General features: G+C 45.6%; 1 protein-coding gene across 9 annotated transcripts in view; it reads left to right on the forward strand.

Moving 5' to 3' along the window:
* Window positions 1-2,480: 2,480 nt before the first annotated feature.
* Window positions 2,481-17,138, forward strand: part of NRF1 (nuclear respiratory factor 1) — a 90,354-nt gene continuing 75,696 nt past the window's right edge. For 8 of the 9 annotated variants that reach the window (XM_089527395.1, XM_089527399.1, XM_089527402.1 and 5 more), the window contains exon 1: window positions 2,481-2,768. The gene's annotated coding sequence lies outside the window, so the exon portion shown is untranslated. Of the gene's footprint in view, window positions 2,769-13,452; window positions 14,232-17,138 lie in introns of those variants that run through there. The other variant, XM_089527398.1, reaches the window with a different exon arrangement.

A 17,138-nucleotide genomic window follows, 5' to 3' on the forward strand; every position in this document is an offset into this window, starting at 1 on the left:
ACTCCTCAAAGTACAGACACAGTATTTTGGTGTTCTGTTTTACTGTACAGTCCCATCTACACTGTAATGATAGGTATTGTATGCCTTACCTATCACAGTTTTTTTTTTTAAAAGCAGGATTTGTTCAGAGGGAGTTTGCCACTGCCTTCCTTCCCTTGAGGCTGAAAGAATGTGACTTGCCCAATATCATCCACTAGATTTCCTGGGTGACCAAGGATTCAAATCCTGGTCTTCCAAAGTCCTAGTCCAACACTCAAAACATTACACTACGCTGTCTGTCTACACTGAGATGGCAGTGTGCAAATACGTAATGGCTGCAATCCTGTTGGTAAGTCCCAACTAGAGTAGGCCCATTCAGTCGCCACCTTGAGTCTCTATATTGATGACATATGAAATAAAAACAATCAATTGTTGAATGTGGAAGTGAGCCTATAGACAGACACAGATGTTTCTGTGGCTCTTCTTGAGTTGGGAATAACAACAGCATTTAGTCCAATAGCTTAAATGCAGTTGCCCCTCCGTTTTTGAATCCGTGTCCCTCTCCCAGTAGCGGGTGGCAAACGGAGGGGGATAAAATGGAGCACGCACCACCATGCAAACCAATGTGGCTTGAATACTGGTGATTTTCTGTTTTCGTGGGTGGTGGTGGTCTGGGATGGATCCCAGGCGAAAACGGAGGGGCTACTATACTTATATGTAACGGCCTGTTTGGTGTAAGGGCTTGCATTCTGGAGTGGGACTCTGGGAGCTGTTGTTGTTGTACACCTTCTACTCATTTCCAACTTACAATGACCCTAAGGTGAACCTATCTTAGCATTTTCAGAAGCTGAGAATGTGTGAGGTGCCCAAGATCACCCACTGGGTTTTCATGGCCGCAGGGATTCAAACCCTGGCCTCCGGAATAGTAGAGCAACACTCAAGCCACTGCGCCTCTCATGCTGGCTCCTATGGCAAACGGTCAATTTTAAACCAGAAGGCTCAGCCACACATTAAGTTAAGGAAAACCAAAGGGAACCATCCATGCTACACTTGCAGTGTTTGCAGAATTTGTGTTAAGACCATGCAATTTGGCAATCCTTTATTAATGGCATGTATACTTGTGATACAAAGGGTGTAATGCTATATGCAATCCAATGTCCCTGTAAACCACTAGGAAAGTAAAAATGAGGATCTCTGAACATTAAAAGATCCAGGACTTTTTAATTTGTGTATTTGTAAATTGTATATTTTAAAGAATGTCCTTTTACAGCTGCCTCTTAATTTTGTTTAGGGAAGGAAGCGTTCCCTGCCATTCCATAAATCTCAGTTCCTTTTGTCATTTTAACGCATGTTGTTTTATAGTTACCGTTTCAATTTAAATTGTGTTAATTTGAAATGACTGTTTCTAGAATGTACGCTCCTGCGGGTTTTTATTTATTTATTTTTAAGCAATCTGACTGTTCTGTACAGAAAATTTGATAAAAGATGATGATGATGATGGTTTTATAGTATTGTATTTTCAGTGTTGGATTTATGTGCTCTCTCAAGTAAATGAATGGTGTTTTGTATTTTAATACATTGTACCCCACCATGAGGGGAAAATATTACTATTACTATTACTATTACTATTAGCCAGGCTGTGAAGAAAAGGCCTCGTGAGGAAAGGGATCAACACGGTTCTTATTTATTTAATTTACATTTAAATACATTCCCTCTTGTTGCAAGAGATTCTGAGGCGAGATGTATAAGGAAATCCCTTCACAAAACCTAAAAAAACCCAATTCGAGACAATAAAAATAATATAAAGAGACTATTTTTTAAAAAAAATATTAAAATAATAATTTAAATCCGGCGGGAACAAAGAGCTTTTTTGGACTACAAGTTCCACAAAACCCCGTTATTCCCCCCCCTCCAGCTTTGGCTCCCTGAACCGTGCTGCCTGAGGGATTCTGGGAACTGTAGTCCCCACGCCAACCGGCCCCAATATTTAAACAATTGTTCCTCAACATGGCGCCTAAGGCGCCTTTTTTCCTCGCTCAAAAATAACACCTCAAGCCCTCATTAACATGGCGCCCGAGCACACCTTCCCAACATGGCTCCCTCTCACTCCCGCTCTGGACGCCCTTCCCAACATGGCTGCTCCACTCCTGCCAAAACCTTTTGAATGCGGAGGCGACCTTCCCAACATGGCTCCCTCCCTGGCCTCCTCCCGCCTCTCCCAAGATGGCCGCTCCTCCTCCCGCCTCTTCGGCGACTCCTTTCCCCAAGCCGAGGCGACCTTCCCAACATGGCGCCCGTCCCCCAAAACAGCGCCACCCTCTTTAAACCAAGCCCTCCCGCCCACGTTGTCCCTCTTGTCCCCTTCTCCCTCCTCAGTCCTAACGTCCCATAAAATCTAATGGAGAAGGAAAACCAAAACGCCAGGCGTTCTGGGCGAGGAAGCGTCTGAGCTCGCCCTCCCCATCATGGCGGCGCGGAGGCTCCCTCCACGCTGTGCGTGCTCCCTTCCCCCTCCCCTTCTGCTGCTCGGCCTGGTGCTGCTTACTGCCGCTTCAGCCGGACTCCGCCTCAGCGAGGCCTAGTAGTAGTAGTAGTAGTAGTAGTAGTGGTAGTAATAGGCCGCACTCGAGGCGCGCCTTTTCCCCGGGCCTTGTTTCCCAGCAGGCCGCGGCGAGAGGGGCCTCGACAGCCGCCCTCTCCTCCTCCGCCGCCTCGGTGCCTGGGCTCAGCATCCGGCTCGCGGCGCTGCCTCCACGGCGCAGGCCCCTGTGCAGCGCAGCCGCTCTGAGGTGAGTGTCCTACCGCGCAATCTCCTCCTCACTCGCCGCCCGCCTCGCAACACACCCGGCGCAGCCGCAGCAACGCGGGCCCCGGGCGGACGGACGGACGGCAGCCAAGCCGCTTCGGACCACCGGCACCGGGCCGCCGCCGCCGCCTCCTGGGCCTCGCCCTCCCCGGGATCCAGCGACCGAAGGAGGGAGGGAGCGAGCGAGGGCTGGGGAGCCGTGGCTTGCGATGCTTAAGAGAGAGCCGGGGCCCGGGGGGCGGTTAATAAATAACCCTTTGGCCTTCTTGAGGGGGGCGATGGGGAGAGAAGGAGAGCCAGGCCCTCCCCCGCTCCCTTTCAGAGAGGAGGCTTCTTCGGGGTGGGGGCCCTCCAGCAGCCCCCGCTTAGGCGGCCCCGAGGCCGATTGAGCTCAGCCTCTGTGTGTCTCTATCTGTGTGTGTGTGAGATTCCCCGCCTTTTCTCTGCCTCCTGCGCCCCACTCCCTCCCTCCCTCCCCCCCCAGCCTCCTTCCTATCTACAGATGTTTGTGTCTATTCCTCTTGCTCCCCTTCAGCCCTGCTTTTGTGTGTGTGTGTGTGTGTGTGTGTACACATTACTCTCTCTTCCCTCTTCTTTCCTTCCCAATCCTGCTATATAGATATAGATCCATAACTCGTCTTCTTTCTCCTTCCACCTCCCTCCCAATCCGACTTTAATTACTATATGTGTAAATGTGTGTGTATTAATTACTCCCTCTTCCTCTTCCTCCTCCTCCTCCCTATCCTGCTTGATATATATGTTGTGTGCGTAGATACAAATTCCTCCCTCTTTCTCTTCCTCCTACTCTCCTCCCAATGCTGCTTATATATACACATATGTGTGTGTGTGTGTACAGTATATCTACCTGTCTGCATCTAGACTGTATTCCTCCTCTTCTTCCTCCCTCCCAGCCCTGGAGGCTGTGGCTTTAAGGTTTCTTCTTAATTGATTCATGAATGGGGGGGGGAGGGCTTTTTGGCCCCCAGACATGCACCTTTTCCTCCTTTTCTTTTGGCAATCACCCCCAAAACCAGGAGCCCCTCCATCTCAGTTCTTACTCAAGAAAGACTCAGAGGTGGTTTTTCCAGTTCTTTCCTGTGAAATACAGCCTACAGAACCCAGGATTCACTGCCGCTCTCCCATCCAATTACTAACCAGGGCTGACCCTGCTTAGCTTCCAAGACCAGACTGGATTGCAGTGGTTCTCCACCTTCCTAATTCCATGCGCGACCCACAGGTTGAGAACTGCAAAGGGGCCGTGACCATTGAGAACTGCTCACGAGAGTATTCTAGATTATGGCAGCAATCCCAGGACTTGGGCAACCCTTTCGTTCAACCCCTGAAAGGGGTTGCAGAACCGCTGCTTTAGGGTATTTAGGCACAGATGCCTAGCAGTGTCACAATGGGGCAGCTTTCCACTTCCTTACCTCCCTCCATCCCTCCTTCCACGCTTTCCTTGGAAGTCATTCCCTGGCAAGCAAAGTTGCTCTTAGCAAAATCTCTCATTCTGTCTTTGCTAATTTTGAGGAAATGGGGGAATAGCTCCCATTTTAATTTATAGAGAAGAATTGAGAGCTAAGAACCTTTCTGTCTGTCTATCTGACTACACTCTTCCCTCCACATTTACAGCTTTGAGTTTTGCAGATTTGATTATTCGCAGATTCTATTAATATGTTCTCTCTAGGAATCTCTAGGTCCTCCAGTGCAACTCTGGGGTTAACTTTAACCAAAGGTTGCACTAGACTTGGTTCCTAGAACAAACACTTCTTTAGGCATTTTAGGTCCTCCAGCACAGTTCTGTGGTCAATGTCTGGCAGCTGTTGATAACAGAGTTGCAGTGGAGGACCTAGAGAGGGGTTCTCTCAGGTAAAAACATAGGGGTCCAGCTGTTTTGGGGCCATGGCAACCTCACGACACAGCCCTGATCTGGCCTTTTGAGGGCGCAAAAACGAACCACAAAAAGCAGCTCCTTTTTGCACCCTCAGAAGGGCACTATGGCCGCAACAGCACGGCTATATGGCACTCCGCCCCCAGACCTGCCTTTCAAGCCGATCTGTAAAGGCCCGGAGTGTTTTGGTTATTTGCGTTTTTTCCAGTAATATGCCATTCTGCTTCAGATATGCCTGAAGTCAGCAAACCCTGTGTTCAGTTTTCCTTCTTTTTGACTGATACCAGTGCTGTCGCTTATTCTCCTGAAAAGTATATGAGGAAGACTCATTACTGCCCCCCCCCCCAAGAAAGAACAAGAGGGTTTGTTCCATTCCATGTTTAGGGCACTGACCCTGCTTTGGGAAAGGCAGGTAGATGACCAATTCCACTTCCTGAGTTGATCTGTCATGTCATAGGGTCAGCGGGAACTTTGAATTTTGGGCCCACAGGGTTGGAGATGCATTGTGCTGTAGAGTCTTGGAAGTGCCTTGTGAAGGAGTGTTCCTTCTGTTCTCTGAAGACTAGTGGTTCTCAACCTTTGGGCCTCTAGGTATTTGGGACTCCAGCTCCCAGAAGCCCTAGTCAGCTTGGCCAGCCGACAGTCAGGAATTCTGGGAGATGAAGTTCAAACCATCTGGAGAAACAGTTTGGGAACCTCTGCTGTAGATGACTATGGCACCTTCCAAATGTTTTGAGCTATGCCTCCAGTCCTCCCCAGGCATGGTAGTTTAGGCTGTTTGAAATTGCAGTCTAAACACTCTGTGGGGCTCTTGGTTGCAGAAGGCTGTTTATTCAGATTCTTCTTGCCCTCTCCCCCTCAAGTGTTTCATGGATGCTCACAGAAGGAGGGTGTGGGTCTCATCTGCTGCCCCTCTTTTGAAGGTGCAAGTCTTCAGGAGTCCCCACATCTTGCAGCATTGTTGAGAGTAAATGAATACTGGACTTACTTGTCAGGGAAGTTGGCGGCTGTCTGTCCGTAGGTCCCTCCCTTTGCATATCAAGGGAGAGCCTGGGTGTGGTGGGGCTGCTTGAATCTAGTCCAGGCTGGTCTCTCTGGGGATGCAGCAAACCTGGTCCATTCAGGGAGAAAGAGAGTGCTGTGTTCCCCTCCTCAGTCTCCTGAGGTGGGAACAGATCTACTCCATTTGAATAGAACCAAGTCCACTTGATATAGCAAGGGTTCGTTCTTTGAAAATCAGTAATCTCAGTAGGTGGGATAGTTGCAATGAATGCTCCAGGGATTTACATAGTACAGACATGTATGATAACTGTGGTTAAAACATTTCCAGACGGGGAAGCTGTGGCAAAAGCTGCATAGTCCTGTAAAGAGACTGTAAAGATTACGAAATTTGTTATGGCATAACCTGAAGTAGTCGGTGGCCGTGAAAGCTTATGCTGTAATAAATTGGACTTTTAGGGTGCCCCTGCCTTCTTGTATTCTGGGGTTTAAAATGGATATCATTCGCATAGCTACAGTAGTCATCTCTTGTCAGATGCAACTTAGGTCAGTCACCTGTTTATTTCCCACTTTGCATTTTAATGGAAGTTTAAAAGATGATCCCTAATAAAATGTAACACCTCTCCTCCTCCCCTGTGTTGTGTCTGTACATGCCTTTAGGTTGCCTGTTGATGTATGGAGACCCCATTAATTTCATAGGGGTTTCTTAGGCAAGGAATACTCTAAAGGTAGTTTTGCCAGTTCCTGCTTCTGAAATTTAGCCTCCAGCACCTGATATTCATTGGTGGTCTCCCATCCAAGTACTGACCCTGCTTAGCTGCCAAGACCAGATCGGATCTGGTGCCACCCTGAGGAAAACAATGGCAGTAAAACTGTTTTTAAATAGTATGTAGGGAGGTCTTGTAGCACCTTTGAGACTAACTGAAACAAAGAAATTGGCAGCATGAACTTTCATAGACTTCAGTCTACTGCCTCAGATTTGTAAATAGTTTTTACATATAGTATTCCCTTGATAGGCAGAGGTTCTTTAGACAGTGTTGTCTGGGTCTAGACTCCAGGGCAGTCTGCCTTCAGAGATGCCTCAAGGAAAATTGCTGACTGAGCTTGTTGTGTACAATAGCATTTCAGTATTTCTTTTGTCATGTTAAAAACTGAAAGTACTCCCAAAGGCTTCACTTGGTAAAAGGAGAAGAGCTTCTGTACATGCCTGTCTCTTGTCCTCTTTAGATCTGCTTTACATTTCTTAGAAGGAAGTGATTCTAAAATGTAATTCTGAGTAATTTTACTCAAAAGTACTTCTCACTAAGTTTATTTATTTTATTTTATTCACGTGTATCCCACTCTTTTCCCATTCATAGGACTCAAGGCAGCTTGCAACATTTAAAAAACAATACAGTTTAACACGATAGTTTATAAGAAGTCAGTAGAAAGTACAAATGTAAATAAAAAGTATAAATATTAAAGGGTAAAAATAAGAAAATTTCAGGATAGGGTCACCATAAGTCAGAAATTACTTGAACAACAACAACAACATATATATATTAAAAAGTATAAATATAAAAGTTACTTAACAGATAGTTTAAACAATTTATAAAGTTAAAATATTATAATAATAATAATAATAATAATTTTTATTTCTTTTCTGCCTCTACTCGAGGTGGAGTACAGCACCTGAAGATAATGGAGCAGAGGACAGATTAGGGGAATTTCAGCACAGAATAAGTAAAGAGATAGTACAGGAATACCTTGTTAATCTAAATGAATCTAAGGCCTGTTACAAACGGGCCTAAAAGTGCGCGCTCCGCACGTGCTAGGGTTAGAAAGGGGCGTCCTTTCCGGACGCCACCAACCCTAACACGCGCGGAGCGCACACAAAATGGCGGCGGCCTTTACACACAGCCGCCGCCATTACAACGTCACGACCGCGCCGCCTCTATACAGGGCGGTGCGGACATGACGTCATGCTGCGCCAGGGCGCATAGTACACCCCTTCCCCGGCCGCAAAAGTAGCTCCGAAATGGAGCTCCTTTTGCCATTTGCGTCGCTGGGCGCAGTCTTCAGACGGCTGCGCCCAGCAACGCAGAGGAGAAAGGGACCAAGCAGCCCCTTTCTCCTCCTCCCCGCCGCCACAGGGTGTCCTTGGGGCTTGAAGCTCCAAGGACACCCCTTTCCAGGCTGTGGGAAAAGGGCCTTTTGCCGCTTCCCCGCAGCCTGGAAAGCGGCGGATCGGGGCCTCAGCGGCTGCCACTCTTGGTGCTGAGGCCCCGATCCGGCGGGGAAAGAGGCAGGTGCAGGCCGCCGCTTTCGGCGGTCTATAACCCACCTAAGTCTCCAGGACCAGATGAACTCCATCCAAGGGAATTAAAAGAGCTGGCAAATGTAGTATCGGAGCCATTGGCAATAATCTTTGAAAACTCCTGGAGAACAGGAGAAGTCCCAGCAGAATGGATGAGGGCAAACGTTGTCCCCATCTTCAAAAAAGGGAAAAAAGAGGATCCCAACAATTATCGTCCAGTTAGTCTGACATCTATACCAGGAAAGATTCTGGAGCAGATCATTAAAAAGAGAGTCTGGCGGGTTACAGACCGCCATTAAAGTACTTGTGGAGTGTGTACTAGGGTTAGGAAGGGGCGGCGCACACAAAATGGCGACGGCCGTTCCACATGGCCGCCGCCATCAATACGTCACGGCTGCGCCGCCTCCAAACGAGGCGGCACGGTTGTGACGTATTGAGGCCGCGCAGCGGCGAATAGTGCGCCTTTTGTGCGACCCCGGAAGGAGCTCCGTTTCGGAGCTCCTTCCTGCTTTGCGTCGCTGGGCACAGCCTTCAGATGACTGCGCCCAGCAACGCAAGGGAGAAAGGGGCCAAGTGGCCCCTTTCTCCTCCTCCCCGCCGCCGCGGGGTGTCCTTGGGGGTTGAAGCCCCAAGGACACCCCTTTCCAGGCTGCGGGGAAGCGGCAGATCGGGGCCTCGGAGGCTGCCGGTCTGGCAGCTGAGGCCCCGATACACCGGGGAAAGGGGCGGGTGCAGGCCGCCCCAAACGGGCGGTCTGTAACCCACCTCTGTGAACATCTAGAAAGCAAATCCATAATCACAAAAAGTCAACACAGGTTTCAGAGAAACAAGTCATGCCAGACAAATCTGATCTCTTTCTTTGATAAAATTACCAGCTTGGTAGATGAAGGGAATGCTGTGGATATAGTATATCTTGATTTCAGTAAGGCCTTTGACAAGGTTTCCCATGACATTCTTGCAAACAAGCTTCTAAAATGTGGGCTAGACAAAGTAACTGTTAAATGGATCTGTAATTGGTTGACTGGCCGAACCCAAAGGGTGCTCAACAATGGCACCTTTTCATCCTGGAGAGAGGTGACCAGTGGAGTCCCACAGGGCTCTATCCTGGGCCCAGTGCTATTGCTATTCAACATCTTTATCAATGACTTGGATGACAGAATTGGGGGCATAGTGATCAAATTTGCAGATGACATCAAATTAGGAGGAGTAGCAAATACCCCAGAGGAGAAGATCAAAATTCAAAATGACCTGAATAGACTAGAAAGCTGGGCCACAGCTAACAAAATGAACTTCAACACAGAGAAATGTAAGGTACTGCACTTAGGGCAGAAAAATGAAATGCACAGATATAGGATGGGGGACACCTGGCTGAATGAAACTACATGTGAAAGGGATCTAGGAGTCCAAGTAGACCACAAGTTGAACATGAGTCTACAGTGCGATGCGGCAGCTAACAAGGCCAATGCGATTTTAGGCTGCATCAATAGAAGTATAGTGTCTAGATCAAGGGAAGTAATAGTGCCACTCTATTCTGCTCTGGTCAGGACCCACCTGGAATATTGTGTCCAGTTCTGGGCACCACAATTCAAAAAGGACATTGAGAAACTGGAGCGTGTCCAAAGGAGGGTGACTAAAATGGTGAAAGGTCTGGAAACCTTGCCGTATGAGGAACGACTCAGGGAGCTGGGGATATTTAGCCTGGAGAAGAGAAGGCTAAGAGGTGATATGATAGCCCTGTTTAACTATTTGAAGGGATGTCATATTGAGGAGGGAGCAAGCTTGTTTTCTGCTGCTCCAGAGACTAGGACCCATAACAATGGATGCAAGCTACAGGAAAAGAGATTCCACCTCAACATTAGGAGGAACTTCCTGAGAGTAAGGGCTGTTCAACAGTGGAACACACTCCTTCCTCGTAGTGCAGTGGAGTCTCCTTTGGAGGTCTTTAAACAGAGGCTGGATGGCCATCTGTCGGGGATTCTTTGATTGTGATTTTCTGCATAGCAGAATTGGGTTGGACTTGGATGGTCCTTGCGGTCTCTTCCAATTCTACGATTCTATGATTCTATGATAAATATGCATGATGTACATGTCAAAAGTAGCAGATTAAAAGAAGCTAGTAGAGCAGTTTGGTGCTCATCTTTAAAATGGCCACTCAGATGATGGGTAGATTTGGCATAATGTGCATTTAAACTTGCTATTACACTCGTCCCTCCACATCCTCTGGGATTAGAGGCACAGGACCCCCATAAATGTGGAAAAACCGCAAATAACAAAAACACTATGTTTGTACCTGAGAGAATACCTAGGAATCCCTAGCTCCTTCAGTGCAACTCTGGGGTCAACATCTGCCAGACATTGACCATAGAGTTGCGCAGGAGGAACTACAAAAGCCTAGTGGAGTGTTCTCTCTAGAAATCTCTAGGTCCTTCAGTGCAACTTTTGGTTAAAGTTGACCAAAGAGTTGCGTTGGAGGTCCTTGATATTCCTAGCTCCACCAGGCTTGCCTAGAAGAAAACAAGCCCTCCCTCCATCCACCATCTTGAGGAAGAGAGGCAGGCTAGCTCCAAGAAGCCAACCCCTCCCTCCAGTCCCTCTCCCCTGATCCAGGCCTTGGAGGTAGAGAAGAACTGCTGGACCCCCTTCCCCACCACCACTCCCTTCTCCTTTTGTGTCGTGTCTTTTTAGATTGTAAGCCTGAGGGCAGGGAACCGTCCAATTAAAAAGATTGTATGTACAGCGCTGTGTAAATTTCCAGCGCTTTAGAAATAAAGGTTAATAATACTGTAATAATAGAAAGAACATAATAATTAAATCTGTAAATAATCAAATCCACAAAAGTCAAAGCTGCAAATGTGGAGAGACAAGTGTATTTTGTACCAGCTGCGAATTCATAATCTTCCAGTGCACTCAACAAGTGTTTTCACAAGTTAAAGCAATAACATGGCAGTTAAAATATGAACATAATTTATTTGGCATAGGATTTGTGGATTCTAGCTCATTTCATCAGCACCCCCCCCCCTCAAATTTACCCATTGCCTTATGGAAGAACAGGAGTTTAAGAGGTTTAGCTCTATGAGTTTGGTGCAATTCATATATTAGGTGCATGAATATCCAGCTAAATGTAATTGTGAGAGTAAAAATGTTCAAGTAATAAAAATAATTTTATTGACAAAACTGACTGTACTTGGAGTGGTTAATTTGTATTGGTTTTGGAAATGGTGAATAGTTTTTCTTATGCTGGGGATGGACTAGGTATACCTCTAAACAACAGGTTATACAGATTTCGTGCAAATGTACCTGCTGATAGTATAATAACAGTCAGTTATGAATTAACTTTGTAATACTTGCTTTAGGCTATTCATAGGTTACACAGTTTTAATCCTGAAGTGCCCCCCCCCCAGCACTTGCTAAGTTGATTAATGTCATTGTTAATTATTTGAAGAATTAACTTTTTGAAGAAGACACTGAAGAACTGACTAGAATCAGTTAAGAGAACTGTGTGTTCTCTTCTCAAGACTGTTTCTTGATCTTGGTTTGCTTGTTGTGAACAAGTTTCTCAAAAACTTCTTGAGACACAGAATCTAGTCTTGGCCACCATTTGTGCCAGCGCTCCATTACAAAGACTGTATCAGATATTTTTGCAAAAACCAAACCACACCACTTCTGGGATAACACACTTCTGGTGTTGATGCAGTAGTTGCTCAGCTTTGGGGAAATAGGCTCAGGACAGGCATACTCTGAGCAATCATTTGAACATATTCTACTGATAGGAGCTACCTTGCTGTAGCACATCATGTGTGTCACCTGCTGGGCTTTTCATGTGAGAAGAAAGGATAGTCACTGTTGAAGAAACAAAATACTGGAATCAGTATTATAGGGCAGAAGCATCTGCTGGAAACTGTTCCTGCCACATGTGTCTGTGTTCATGTAAAATTACAGAATTTATCCCCTTCTGTGCAAAATAGCTTACCTGTTGTGCCCCAAACAAGTGTTCACCTCAGGATTCTTCCCTTTTATTTCTTTCTTCTCCTTTTGTCAATTTTTCATAACAAATTACTTGAAGTTACCTGAGTGCCACTTGAAGTCTTTTATCACCGTTTATGCCTTAAGATGTTCTGTGTCTGACTCCATAAAAGGAGGTCAAGAATTTTTAGTTGTGCTGGAGTGCAAGGTAAGTGGTGGCTTAGTGGTTAAGACACCAATTCTGAAGATCGGAAGGTTGGCTGTTTGAGGGCCAAGTGACGCATGACGGAGTGAGCTCCTGTCACTAGTTGCAGCTTCTGTCAGCCTAGCAGTTTGAAAGCATGCAAATGCAAGTAGATAGATAGGTACCACTTTGATGGGAAAGTAACAGCATTTGGTGCAACCATGGTGGCTGCATGACCACCAGAGTCATCTTTGGAAAACACTGGCTTTTTGGCTTAGTAAAGGAGATGAGCACAGATCCCTGCAGTTGGTTACAACTAGACATCCATGTTAAGGGAAAACTTTTACCTTTAGGAATGCAAGGCCTCACCTAAGTGCTTCAATTTTAATCATTCTTGCTTGTATTTTATAGTTCTTGTTTTCTGGAAAGGGGATGAGATTAGGATATAGCTGTGAGGCTGAATTCCTTTGTGAGAATTATTTATCCTCACATTTGTCTTGTTCATAGGAGTGGATTTGTATGCTGTAGCAACATGGGCACCCCCTCAGTTTGTGCTCCTGTACTGTAGTGGGTATTTTATACAACATTTTTATTGTTCTAAAGTATTAGCAGAATAATTAAAATTCTAAGGATTGTTTGGTCCATGTACATCTTGAAAAAAGCACATTTATGCATTTTCTTTGTTAGTCTGTTTATTGGAAGGGGCACATTAGGTATAATGTTAGAGCCTCCTGTCCAAACTATATCCCACTCTGTGTAGAAGTCAAATGACTGCATATACAGTACATGTTTCCCTCTCCATGCCACTGCTGCCTGTGCAATGTTATTATTTAGTCAGTCTGGATGGTAGGTCAGCCTTGTCAGATGACAGTAAAACAATGAGTAAATTGCAGACAGTCCTGCTGTTGAGTGAATGCCACATGAGCCTGCAGTTTGTTTCCTTTTCTGGTGTTTCACTTTGAGGAGGTATTTTCTGAGGAGTTTGCACAATGGGGCAGGTTTGCTCCAAAGCAGCTGGGATGTTATACGCAGGCAGTGACCCAAAACATTTGGTGGATGCTAGGAATGGAAGGACAAATTTAATAGACAAAAATAACTTCTTTTTCGGATATCACAGCAACCTTATCTCCAACAGTAACGTAAAACCTGAAGTTAAAACTGCAGTGTAACTTAAATACAGGATGGAGATCTCATTCAGTATTCATGTGTTTCCTTTCTGAGGCCATGCTGGTTTCCTTTTGTACATGAAGTGCTGATGCTCACTAATGTACAAACAATAGTGTTTGGTTTATTCACAGTTCATGATGACCATTGTACCGTCAAGCCCTGCACATTTGTGGTTTTGACTTTTGTGGCTTTGATTATTCACAGATTTGATCGATAGGTTCTCTCCAGGAATCTCTAGGTCCTCTAGGTGATTCTGGTGGAAGGTGACAATAGAGTTATGACGGAAGGCCTAGAGATTTGTAGAGAAAACATTTCTCTGGGCATCTGTAGGTCCTCCAGTCCGATTTTGTAGTCAAGCCCCAGCCAATGTTCACCACAGAGTTGTGCTGGAGGACCTAAACGTTCCTAGCGAGGAGGAGGAGGAGCTAGAAGCCTAATTCTATGTGCCTCCCTGCAGATGAATTTTTCCTTCTGTTTTTTATAGTCGAGGAGGTTTTGAATTCCAGAGGACAAAGTGACCTGAGAAGAGTGTAGGGAGATGGGCTCCGTTAAATGTTCAGTTTTCTTTAAACTTTTTCCTTAAGGGGCTTGTGGGGACTTGTATTTAGAGGAAGTGAGTCAGAGACTTACAGTACATCTGGAAGGAGCTAGTAGCCAGGAGTTCTCTACATAAATAGAGTCCCAGTTGATTGAGTTCGCTAACAGAGTTTGGGGACAAAGGCCAAGCCAACAGAGGTTCTTTACACTGGTGTTTAACAGGGGAAGCCCACAATCTTGTTTCAGTGCCTCCTTAAGACTTCTCAGTATGGACGCTGAAGGACCTGCTGCAGTCACCTGCAACACTTGTGGGATGTTTGTCTTCTTGCCTAGGGATGTGGGGAACTTCACCTACGCTAAGTGCAAGTTGGTCGCCCTCTTGGAAGAGAAAGTCCAGCAGCTGGAGGCCCAGGTAGCTACACTTCAGCATCTTAGGGAGCAAGAGGTTTTACTTGATAGAACAGACTGAAGGGTCCATGAAGGGAGACTTCTGCCAAGAGATGGGTTGCATCTCACACCAGTTGGCAGAAATGTTTTTGCCAATAGTCTCAAGAATTTGATCAGGTGGCTTTAAACTGAATTATGTGGGGGAGGGAGACAGTCTTCTTTAAGGCAAAAGGGCTGGAGAAAATAGACAAACTGTCAGAGAAGAAACAAAGCAAACAGTGCAAGGACCCAACAGTGGGAGGCAAAAAAACGTGCACAGGCAGCAAGTAAAGGTTTTAGATGTCTCTACACTAATGCACAGAGCATGAGAAATAAGCAAGATGAACTTGAACTCCTAGTCCAACAAAGCAAATACGATATAATAGGCATCACTGAAACCTGGTGGGATGAGTCTCAGGAGTGGAATGTAGCAATAGAGGGAGGGGTATAACCATTTTAAGAGAAATAGGCCAAACAGGAAAGGAGAAGGAATAGCGTTATACGTCAGGGATATTTACACCAGGACATCAATACTGGCAGCCAAGTGGAGAGCATCTGGATAAAAATTAAAGGGGAGGAAAACAACAATGGAAGCAAGCTCCAGAAAAAGAGATTCCACCTCAACATTAGGAAGAACCTCCTGACAGTAAGGGCTGTTCGACAGTGAACACACTCCCTCAGAGAGTGGTGGAGTCTCCCTCCTTGGACATCTTTAAACAGAAGCTGGATGGCCATCTGTCAATGGGGATGCTTTGATTTGGATTTCCTGCATGGCAGGGGGTTGGACTGGATGGTCCTAGTGGTCTCTTCCAACTCTAGGATTCTATGAAAACCAGTGTTTTTTTATTTGTGGTTCTTCCACTTTCGGGGGGGGGGGGTGGTGGTTCTGTGCTCCTAACCCCAGCGAATGGGGAGGCCCACCTGGCATGACTCAGCAAATGGAGGACTTACCTGAAGCACAGCTAGAAGCAGAGGAGATGCTTTTGAGCAAAGCTCAGTCTCTCTTTTGGTGTCTAGAAAAACTAGGAGTAACCATAAGCATAACCAGTAAACAAAAGAAAATGGGGAAGTAGTTTGACCTATCAAAAGTTTTTTATTTTAAAATCCATGTTAGGTTCTCAGCCTAAGATCTGGTGTGCTCTTTCGAATTAGTATTCCTCACCTCTGCATTTTCTTTCCTCCATTGTGTTGGACCTCACATGCCTCTGACCTCTCCTGTCCACATCGTGTCTGCATAAACAATTCCCCAGTTTCTCTTGGCCTATTCCAGCCCCCTGCCTTGCAACCGTCTTTCCTAAGGCTGTATCTGCACTACAGAAATAATTCAGCTTGACGCTGCTTTAACTGCTATGGCTCCATGCTGTGGAATCCTGGGATTTGTAGTTTGTTGTGTCACTAGAGGTCTTTGACAGAGAAACCTAAATATCTGGCAAAACTACAAATTGCAGGATTCCATAACCTTGATGCATGGCAGTTAAAGTTGTGTCAAGCTGCATTATTTCTACAGTTTAGATGTAGTCTAGGCCTGCTCATTTTCTATCCTTTCCTACACCCTTCTGCCCAAAGCCTGGAAAAGTGACTTTGAGGAACCACTGCTTCCAGTATCCCTAGCCAGCAAGGGCAATGACTGTGTTGGCTGGAGGATTTGGGGGATTATAGTCTAAAAGAATTGAAGAAAAACGGGAGTGAGAGAGGTGTAATTTGGGGCCTGTAATCTTCAATGCATCCTTCCAGTTGTTTAAAAATGCATGCAATATCAGCAAGTGTGTTAACTCTTTCTTCTGATGAAATGGTACTGAAGAAACCTCTGCTCTGAAAGTGATAAAGCTTTTGGAGAAAAGTCTCCTGTTGGTGCCAATGCACCTGTGAGATTTACATGTTTATTTTCTTTCTTAAAATATTTGTATAGCATCCTACTCGAGTGTAAAGGTGTATCCTTAAATACTAAAGTCAGAGTCATCGAGGCCATACAGTTCTGATTTCTGTATATGGTTGTAAAAGCTGAGAGGAAGAAAATCAATTTATTTGAAATGTGGTGCTGGAGAAGAGTTCTATGGATATCATGGACAGCTAAAAAGACAAATGAATGTGTCTGAGAGGAAACCAAGCCCAAACCCTCACTAGAAGCTCAGATGATGAAACCGAAACTATCATATTTTGGACATATCAGGAGACAACATGACTCGCTTGAAAGGATGATAATACTTGGTAAAGTGGAATGTAGTGGGAAGAGAAGAAGACCACATTACAAATGGATAGACTCCATTAAGGAAGCCACAGCCCTGAGTTTGTAAGAGATGAGCAGGGCAGTTGATGGCAGGCTTTTGGAGGTCTCTCATTCACAGGGTTGCCATAAAGCAAAGTCAAGTTGATGACAAATGACTGACAAATCCCATCTCATAGCTGGAGATCTCAAGGGCAGTCACAAGCATTAAAAACAAGTTTTTTTAAAAGCAGCTTTTTAAAAAACAAATCAACAGAATTAAACAGGTGGCTATCAGGTGTGCTTAGACAAGATAACATCCATGACTTAAATTTCCTGAGAACTTAATGTTAGCTGTACAGTAATTGAGCTAGAATGGATCTATTCTCTACTCTGCTGTTGTTGTTGGGTGGCTTTAAGCCATTTCCAACATATTGCGACCCTATCATGAGGTTTTCTTGGCAAGAGTTGTTCAGAGGCGGTTTGCCATTGCCTTTCTGTGAGGCTGAGAGCATGTGGCTTGCCCAGGATCACCCAGTGGGTTTCATGGCCAAGCTGGGAATTGAACCCTGGTGTCCAGAATCATAGTCCAACACTCACACCACTACAACACACAGACTCTCTTTTCTGTTTTGGTATAGGCATTTTGGCTGTTACTCAAAAGTCACAAGCAATGACTTTATGTTTTAG

This window comes from Sceloporus occidentalis, unplaced genomic scaffold (genome assembly GCF_023333645.1).
Source record: "Sceloporus occidentalis isolate IW3139 unplaced genomic scaffold, rSceOcc1.0.p SCAF_5, whole genome shotgun sequence".
Taxonomy (NCBI): domain Eukaryota; kingdom Metazoa; phylum Chordata; class Lepidosauria; order Squamata; family Phrynosomatidae; genus Sceloporus; species Sceloporus occidentalis.